Source organism: Urocitellus parryii, chromosome 4 (genome assembly GCF_045843805.1).
Source record: "Urocitellus parryii isolate mUroPar1 chromosome 4, mUroPar1.hap1, whole genome shotgun sequence".
Lineage (NCBI taxonomy): Eukaryota > Metazoa > Chordata > Mammalia > Rodentia > Sciuridae > Urocitellus > Urocitellus parryii.
In genome coordinates this window covers 141,903,134-141,913,450 of record NC_135534.1, presented here as the reverse complement: position 1 = coordinate 141,913,450, position 10,317 = coordinate 141,903,134, and the positions used below count along the sequence as shown (strand labels likewise).

Sequence of the window (10,317 nt, the reverse complement as noted above, 5' to 3'; positions counted from 1 at the left end):
AATTAGGCTTAGCAAACAAAGACTTGTTAATCAGACAATTAACCACATATTTCTAATAGGAACAGACTGGGCATTCAGATATCTCTTTGTTTATTTTCCTTTGTTTCATTTTTGGAGTGACACCATTGAAAGATACTTGGAACTGTTGAATGAAAGTACTTGGAACCTAAGCTTAGCTTTTAGGAAAAAATAAGATCAGGGTATTTCCTTTCATCGTTATGATTCCAGGCCCTTTGGTCTGGAGTTTCCCTATGCATTCATTACTCAGAACAGTTGCTTTGAGTTCGTCAGCACATTAAAATGCAATTTTAAGAAAATACAGCATTTCTCTTCCACCACAAAAGCTAGATTTATTTTGGTTTGCTGTCAATGTAAAACAAATTTCCCTTCAACAGGGTAATATAATAAAGCCTCAGAACTATGAGGAAGGATGTAGTAAGTAAGACCTAGTCAGCACTCTAATTCTTTCTTTCTGATTAATATTTTTAAATTATCTTTGGCTGAAACAAGAAAGATAAATCATTAATATGACCCAAGTCTAAACAAAAGCTTATTGCTTTACAGTATATTCATTTATTTTTAATGCTCGTGTCAGTTTTTAAAGGATGACCTTATAACAGTATTTAACTACTTAAAACATTAACTACCAGTCTGCTAGTCCATCATCTTAACTTAAATGCTGAACTAAACTAGAATTGCTCATTGCCTCCTCTCCCCTGTAATGAAATTTGTTAATGATGGTGTATTTATGCTTATATGGAAAAGGTCATCTTCTTTTGTATGTTCTTTCTTTAATTAACTCAGTATCCTCGAGAAAGAATTTAAGCCTAAATGTCTTACTGATAGATTTATTATTTTCCTCTTAACGTAATAATGTCACTTGTATTTAAAGAATCAAGCCATTACACCAGCTTTGCTTCAACTTTGAAGCTGTCTTTGTAAATCATGCATTCAAGAGGATCTTGGGAACATATTCTGTGATTCAGGCTTGTAACTTAATTATGCTTGGGAATGAGCAAGATTAGGGAACAAAAACAGGAATTCTGGCAACAAAGGAAAGAACTGGCCTCCTTGTCCATTTGCTGAGCTACTTCCTCTCCTCTGCATTGGACCCCAACATGTCACCAGGACAAGAGGCAAGAAACATGGGCGGATTGCCTGCAATTGGGAGTCTTCGTATTTAGACTTTTAATGTAGAATATTAGTGGTTGTATGTAAAGTTTCTATTTTATTATTTGAAGTATTTTATGCAAATAATAAAAATAAACACCTAATGATTCTTGCTCAAGATATTGTTTTATAGATTCTTGTATAAATTTGAAAGGAGTAGAATGTCTGCCTTGGCTTTCCTCATGCTGTGAGCTTAGTTGACAATATTGAATCCAGTGAACTTCCAACCACCATAATGAGGGTGGGGGTTTATCAGAGTATTTTCATTGTCAAGCTAGGAAAGCTGAAGAACAGAGAGCTGAAGCCATTTGCTCAAGGTCAATTGAAGATCAGGGAAGTTTTGGCTCTAAACTTCCTATGCTGGTTATTATTCAGTTATTCTCTTCTTGATTTACGCCTTTGTTAATTATTACTATTCTTTCAAGGTGGAGAAAATAAGCCTGAAAAACTTGATATTTTTGTTGTCAAAAAGTTCATTCTGGCAGGGTGCAGGGGTGCACAATGTAATCCCAGCGGCTCAGGAGGCTGAGATAGGAGGATCATGAGTTCAAAGCCAGCCTTAGTAAAAGGAAGGTGCTAAGCAACTCAGTGAGACTCTGTCTCTAAATAAAATACAAAATAGGGCTGGAGATGTGGCTCAGTGGTCAAGTGTCTCCAAGTTCAATCCCTGGTACCCACCTCCCACCAAAAAACATTATTTAGCTATTCTTGACTCCAGTTTTATTTTTCAATTTTTATTCATTGTTTGCTAAAATGGGGAGGCTTAAATGAATGTAAGATGAATGTTAGTTATTCTGATGCTCAATTTTTCAATATGCTGCACTGACTATGGGCTGAAAATTTCATCTAAATCCCCAGGGCGCAAGCTCCAACAGTCCGCTCTCATCATACTAGAATAACCCTGCTGCCTCTGGCCAGTGGGGCTCACCAAAACACCAGCAGCACCCCTCTCACAGGATTCTGCTTTCCCTAATCTTCTCTCATACAGACTGCGGGTGGGTGGGATGGTGGGGCAGAGGCAATGACTGAGGGGTTGCCGCCCAGTTGGCCACTTCTTAATAATCAGTGGAAGCACAGCCTGACCTGCATTGACTTCACTTCTCCTTTAAGTCTAGAGCACTCCACAGCTCTTCTGTCCCCGAGCAATGGGTCATATTCCACTCCGTGTTGTATAACTGTACTCCCTGGGTGGTAGTGGTTGTTTCATTTTGTTTTCTATGGAAAAGCCCAGAAAAAAAGACTCATAGTCTCCTTTCAGAATCCTCTATCTTTGAGCATCATCCAGAGGCTGTTCTCATGTTTCCAGAGATTTATGTTTATAGGCATAACTTTTGTGCCCAGAGATATTAACTAGCCCAATATACAACTATCATGCTGTACAGTAATTCTTGAAGGATCTCAGATAAGCCCCATCATATCTTCATTGCAACGAACCCTAGAGAAACTAAATAAGACCAAAGACAAGGAGTGAAACTTAATAGTAGCCAGAGAATAAAGACAGATTTTACACACAGGAGCAAATATTAGTGCATCAATAAACTCCCAATAGCATCCCCATCAGAGACAAAGAATAATAAATAATAATTGTTATTATTGTTTCCTTATTATTGAAAAATAAGGATTTTACCCCTTCTTTTTCCACCCACTGTGGACATGCATACTTCCAAGACCATAACAAAACATAACATAACATAACATAACATAACATAACATAACATAACAATGAGGGTGATTTTGTTTAGATCAATCACCAGTGCCTACATTATTATGATGGAAAAGCTGCTTTTGGGTGTGTGACATGTATTCACCTTCTGAGAGCTTTTGAGAGCATCTTTTCCTTTTTTTTCTGATATTTCACAATGGTGTGCTCAGGTAGGAGTCTATTTTCATCTGCTGTTCTGAGAATATTGTGAGTCATTCAATCTGAAAACATGTATTTTAGTTCATAAATTTTTCTTAAGTTATTTCTTTAACTTTTTTTCTCATTCATTTTATTTATTCTCTCCTTCTGAAACTCAAATTGCTCAGCCTTTGACCTTCCTAGACTGTTTTATGCAATGTTTTATAATGTAAGGTAATATTTTATATCTTCTCTATAAAACACAAATATGTAGATATAAATTTAGATAATATAATTTTTCTCTTATTTTCTTTCTCTTTGCTTTTTGCTGTACTTCTTGGGAGGTAGATTCAACCTGAACCTCCAAATTTTCAGCTCTGCTACCATGTTTTAAAATATTTAAAAACTCTCATTTATGTTCTTGGAATGCTTCTTTTTATATAGCATTCTGACTTTGTTTCCAGGATTAAGTATCACTGCTCATCTCTTTAAGGAAATAGAAATTTGTTCTTCCTTTTGGAGTTTATTTTTCCTCCAAGTTACTTTTTCCTGTTTATGGTTTGTTTGTTTAATCCTATTTCATATATTACAGGCATTCTTCATCTTCTAAATCTGATAGAAATATTTAGTATTAGATGTCTCTTCATATTTAATTATGGATGGGTACAAAATTGATTTGAAGATCTGATTGAGTTTCATTGGAGGTTGATCTGGCTGGGTCATTTCTTGGACAAAACCTTGATATCAGCATGGTTACATTTTCCTCTGGGCTGATCAGAGTCTTGACGGATTCTTCCATTCTTCTAATTCTTCTGTTGGGAGAGAAAAGGTCTAGGCCTAACAGTTCTGGAAGCTGAGTGAGGGGTGGGACTTAGAGGCAAGGTCTCAGTCTTCAGTATCTTCATTGGCTTCCCCTAGTTTCAGGATGTGGCCTCCAAGTCCAGTGTACCTGTTTTATCCTCTCTAGAGAATAGACATCATTCTTTTGCCAGGGTGAGGACCCAGTAGTGTGGGATAAAGAGGGAATCTAGGACAGGACAGCTTCTCAGCAGTTTTTCTCATCCTCCTTATTATAAGTCATCCTCTTTACCCCCATGTCCTATGCTTCCTGGTGTTACCATTTCCTAGATTCTTGATAATACCACAGCAAAAACCAAGCCAGCTGCAAATTTTACTTTCCTTTATCTGCTTGGTCAGTTTTTATTATGTATTCTCTTTCTAGATTTTATTTTTTTTTTTAAGTTTCTCCAGTACAATTTATTTTATTATTATTATTACATTTTAGTTTGCATTTATTAAGTATCTTAGATATATTACACTCAAAGTAACAGAGCTCTAGAGAGAGAGACCATTAATTAAGAAGAGAATAGCCTTAGTGTCTTAGTGTGTCAACTTTCTATTTATTTAACTCACTCACCTTCCATTGCAGATGCTTGCTCTCTTGTGGCCACTACTACATAATGGTCTTTCAGATGTGACCAAAGGGGCTGGGGTTATGGCTCAATGGTAAAAGTACATGCTTAGCATGTGCAAGGTCCTGAGTTCAAACCCCAGCACCAAAAAAAAAAAAAAAAAAAAAAGTGTTGGGGTAGATGGCTGAAGCTTGAATTTACATTTGGACTTAGGCCAAGTCTGTGACTCCATGAATACAGGCCACCAAGTATATTTGGGGTTTAGCCTGATAAAGTTTCTGATGAGGAAATCTAGAAAAACTGGCAATTCTCTTAGGAGAAGAAAATATACCACCATCTAAATTGACAGCTATAGTTTTCTAACAGGAAAAATAAATAGCAAAGCGAAAGGGTATATAATAAACATGGAGAAAACACTCTGATAATAGAGTAAGTACAATGTGCACATACCAGAGTAAATGGGCTTCTCCCGAGTCTAAGCTCTTACTTTTATTTTTAAAAGTCTGATAAAAATTTGCTCAATTACATTTTATATGGTAATATTTAGTGAACTTTGTCCCAAAAGGCTATGTTTTAATTCATTTGTAAAAACAACAAAAGTTTATCATTCAGACTCTGGTCAATAAGAAAGAAAACATTGCTAGAAATAACAATAAATAATTCTGCACAAAAGACCAAGTGACATAAGACTTACTATATTAACCAATATATTTTCTTTGTATTTACAATAAATCCATTTGTTAATACTGTGATAGAAAAAAATAAATCAGTCCACATCATGTAGTAGAAACAGGCTTTAAGGATGATCTTATCTTCTCACAATGAAAACATAAAAGGATTTTTAACACAGCTAAAACACTTTTCAACATAATGACAGTCTTGGGATGAAGCTAAAACTGACACAGTACTTTAGAATGGCTGTGTCCTGGATACAAGGAACCAAGGGCATTACCATTAATCAAGCAGCAAAAAGTGGTTTAGTTTTTCCAGAACTATTTAAGTACAATAGTTACCACATGAGAAGTTACTTTTTTGAGTTAGAAAAGTAAAAACTCTAAATTGGGAAACTGCATTAATCAAAAACAGTCCCAAACAAAAAAAGCCATCACAGGAAAACAAGGCATTCTTCTAGGTATATCATGCATAAAAGGGATAATTACATAATAACTAATGACCAGACTAATAAATAAATGAGGTAAATTTTACAGTCATTAGAACAAATAAACTACATTTAACCACTAGTGCCATGCTGCCATTGTTTGTTTCAAAATATAAAATAATTATTCTAATGTCTAAAAACTATAAGCTTCAGATTTATTAAAGAGACACTGTAACAAAATATTATCTGAATATAAATTATCAACTCCAATGATAGTTATCATGTAATTCTCATTTTTTATATGACGGTGCAAACATTGTAAAAGGTAGAAAAAAGGATGAAAATAGACTGGCCAGAATCTAAATTACCAGACTAATCCATGATAAAAGTCTATAAGAGAAATAAAAATAATATTAACAAAATAGGTAACTTGATATCCTTTCTATATTCAGTGGTCTATGAGGATATAACCTTTAAACAAATTCATTACATCAAAGGCAAAAAGAGAAAAAACAAATCTCTTTGAAACTTTAGTTATACAGCTTAAGCTCTGAAAGAAGGCTAATATTACCAAGAATTGCACCACTATCTATTTTAGTCATTAGATATGAGAAAAATATTAACTTGAATGAATCAGTTATACCAAGAATTCCTACCATGCTATTATTATAGTATCTACCTATAGGTACCCTTGGTACAATAATTTATGTGTATAATAACTATTGATGACAGTACTTTTCATAGTATATCAATTTCCATTTTTACTTTCCTCTTTTACCTTGACACTTATATGCATTAATATGCATTTATTTTATGTCTGATAGGAAATATTATTTTACAAATTCCTCGTTTCAATTACTGAAGAGGTGATTTAAAAACATAAATGGATGCACCTGCTAATCCTGAGATGATAATGATGGTGATGATGATGATGATGAAAGCAAACCCAAACCCAGATGATTTTTCACTCAAATTTTTGCTTTAGTTTTTTTTGGAAGATGGCTGGCAGAATAGAAAGAACAGCTAAAATCATCAAAATAAATACTGAATTCCAGGAAACAGCTTCCCCTGCAGTTGTAAGCTGGTACAGTGTTGTTCCTGCTTTAATTGCTACAAAAGAGGGGGGTGCAACACCTAGAAAAGTGCCAATAAAAAAAACTTTCAATGGCACATTTATCACAGGAGATGTAATATTAATAAACCAATTAGGCAGAAATGGCGTTATTCTCAAAAATATAATATAGTTAATGAGATGTTCTCTATGACGTTCAACCTGCTGTGACCATTTTATTGCTTTCTCTGTTAGGTATTTGTACACAACTGGTCTTCCAACCAAATAGGAGAGCATATAGCAGAATGAGGCACCAAGTCCAGAACACAAACAAACAAGAAATAAGGCTAGTGGAAAGGGATAAAGAAACCCTGAGAGTATACTGAGAAATATAGAGCCTGGAATAGCAAATGTTTGCAAGAAAATATATGTAGCAAAATAAGCTACAAGTACTTGTACATAAAAGGTGTCCTTATATTTGGATAAAACTTTTCCTAGAGCCTTGGCATCATCCATATCTCTGGGAACCTTCATATTCACTCTTTCTTCTCTTTTACATGGTCTCTGCTCCCCGGCGCCGCAGGGCCCCGCGTCCCCGCGTTCCCGTCCCCCACTGGGGTCGTCTGGAGTGCTCCAGTCTGCGATCCTTCGGCAACTCTGCCTTTCGCCATGGCTCTCTTTCTAGATTTTAAAAGTTTGATTTTGTCTTCTCTCCCATTCTGCATACCCTCAAAGGCTCATACATTTCTAAATGAAAGCTATTTGTTGTAGTTTTTACATGATTTCTGGAAAAGCAAAATTTGGATGGTTATGCTTAATCCATCATATTTAACCAGGACTTTATCCTAGAAGTCTGTGCCTCACTAAACTGTGCTTTTCTGACTCATGTTTTTAAAACCTAGGAAACTTAACCTTTCACAGTTCTTTGCTGAAATAAGTTACTAAAGGATATATTTCAAATATAAAGAAAGTGAACCTTGAAGGAAGAAGCAGAATGCAAGAATCGATAGACTTGAAGACATGCTGGAGACCCAAGCAGAGGCCAATTCAGTGTGGCTGTTCCCTTCTGGGAGAATGTGGTAATGTTGTTGTTGTCGTGTGGAAAATTAGCAGAGATGCAGGAGGCAGCCCCTACTACAAGACATTTCCATGGCAAGAGTGAAGTGCTATTGCCTTCTTTTGGAGTGAAACCTTCAGGTGCAGGAACTAGTTTCTCCATGAAGCATCCCCATTCTCCACCACCATGGGAGAAATTCTGAGTTCAATAACCTGAATATTCAGATGTCTAATTTGAACCTGCCGTGATAAGTAAAACTTCCACATTAAAAAAATACATTTTTAAAAGTATATATTAACTTGTAAGATGGGAAATTCGAAAAGCAGCATTTTCAGTTTGGAGAAAAATTATTGGGGTTTCTAACTATTCATAAAACAAGATGTCCCAGATAAAAGTTTCTGTTTCTTTCTTTCAAACACACTTTCATTGGACACAGAGACTTGCCCCTCGGGTTATAACCAAGACCCAAGGTAATTTCCTTTGGCCTCTAGAAATATAATCTTGTAAGATGCCACTTTGTGTATTCCATTCCATTTTGTATGCTGCACTACCTCAAGTGTCAGCAAATAAATATTTCTGTTTTAATCCTGAAGCCATTTTCCACATTACTATTTTTAATGGCATACGTGTTGGTATTTGGAATGGCATCCACTCAATAATTTAGATTTTTCTTCTATTCCGATAGAACATCAAGGCCACAGCTTAATAATGGTTCAATATATATATATTTCTATTGTCTGTGGCCTGGCATCCCCAAAGACAGGATGCTTTATGAAAGGCTATGTTGAAATAGATTGCATCATCAATTTCAACTACAAACCTAGACCTGTGAACAACCTGGTTGTTAGAAAATTAAGGATAAATATTATATATTAAACAGCAGGCCAGGCATTCTTTTGAGCACTCTAAAATACAAATCTACTTAGTCCTTATGACTGCCCTGTGAGGTAGGTACTGTTATTGTTTCCATTTAACAGACTATGAAACTGAGGAACAAAGATACCAAATAATGTGCTCTCAGTTCACAGATAGTAAGTGGCAGAGCTACAATTTAAACCCACGTGGTCTAGCTCCAAAGTTTATGATCTCAGAGACAAAATTATGTTCTTCTTCTTGATATAACACTTTTTTACTCCTTTAAACAGTCTCCACTCCACTTATGGTAATAATTAAAGTACTAATTTTGTTAATCACGAAAGGATTAAACCAGTGTATTCTTAACCCTGGATCAGTAGAATCACCTTCAAGAGCTTAAAGGAAATTTTAGGGCTTTGGTTCTACCCAGAAATGATGATCTAATTGATCTAGCAAAGCTAAACTTCCCATACTAAAAAAGAAACAACTCCCCAGATGGTTCTAATGTACAAGTAGAGTTGTGATTCACTGGTGTTAAGTCACTGAGGCATCTTGTGATGTCTAGTGGTAGAATTTCTTCATTATCACCAATTAATCTGGGCCTTGGGGACTTAGAAAATCGGAGGAAACTAGTTTCGCTTAACATCTTTAAATCCCTAGTGTTTTGTCCTTTGTGTTTAAAGCCTCCATTTGAGTGATAATACTGTGACTTGGCTTCTCAACATGTGGCTTCTCTAATGTGTCTTTGTACATGACACACACGGACATACACATATACCACATATGCCTATTCAGAGCTATATTCTCTGTCACCCTCCCGGTGGCTATCTGTTCTGTCCCCTAGTGATCAGACCTTTTCTGTGAGTGTTACCTTGTGCCTGTTCAATTTAGATCAAATCACACAATGTGTAGATCCTCAATCTTACTGATTAAGTTAGAGACTATGAATCAGTAGCTAAGCTAGGGTTTCACTGCTGTTTTGGGCAATGTTTGGGGGGTATATAATGCTTATTCTGCCTCTCTGTTTGCAAAAGCTAATAGGGAAGAAAACATATCATCTATGGTTAGCCCAAGGTGTTCATGGGCCTCTCTAGTCTCTGGGGCCACCATTAACTTTAACAAGTCAACCTCCAGGGTTCTCAGCCTCCTTCTTGATCCCAGCAGGTGACCTAGAGCCTTAGCTCCCTGGATTCGGAGGGACATTCTACAAGTGAACACACATGCTCAGAAATCTGCTTCAGCCCCAACACAGCCACCATGCTGCTCCTCCCTGCTGCGGACCTCAACTTGCCACAAGGTTGGTGGCTCATCGCAAGAAGGTGGGGTGCTTCCCACCCACTTTCTAGTTAATACTGTCATATTCAGCAGCCATACAGCCATGGGGCTTTTTGTGGCCCAATGTTTTGCAGAGATTCAGGGAAACAGATCTTTTGGCTTTTCCAGCCTTTCTCCTGGACCCAGGTAGGAAGGAGTTCATGGAGCTGGGCTGGGATACACTCAGGTGGCAGGATCCAAGCTGTCTCATCATCGCTATTTCCCTCCAACACATAAGGTCTGTGGCCTCTGTTCAGAGGCCAAGTCCTCTTCGGAGGCCTCATTTGTTTCTCGTGACAATGGACTTCTGTGAGTTTGCCTCTCCTCTCCAGTTTGTCACCTGAGCTGTTCCGACCCCCAAAAGCCCACTTTTACTCTCTTCAGGCTATTGCTTCTCTTCAGTTGACTCTGTGATCCCAGAGCACATCTGTGAAGTCCATTCATTTCCATGAACATCCCCTTGGTTGGTCTATACCTTAGATTTAGTTCCTTTTCTTCTCATCATAGGGTTGCAGCGTA

The 10,317-nt window shown here is 36.7% G+C and overlaps 1 pseudogene; it reads right to left on the bottom strand.

Moving 5' to 3' along the window:
• Positions 1-5,755: 5,755 nt before the first annotated feature.
• On the bottom strand, positions 5,756-7,243 carry LOC113183033 (transmembrane protein 41B pseudogene; annotated as a pseudogene).
• Between the last annotated feature and the right edge of the window lie 3,074 nt (positions 7,244-10,317).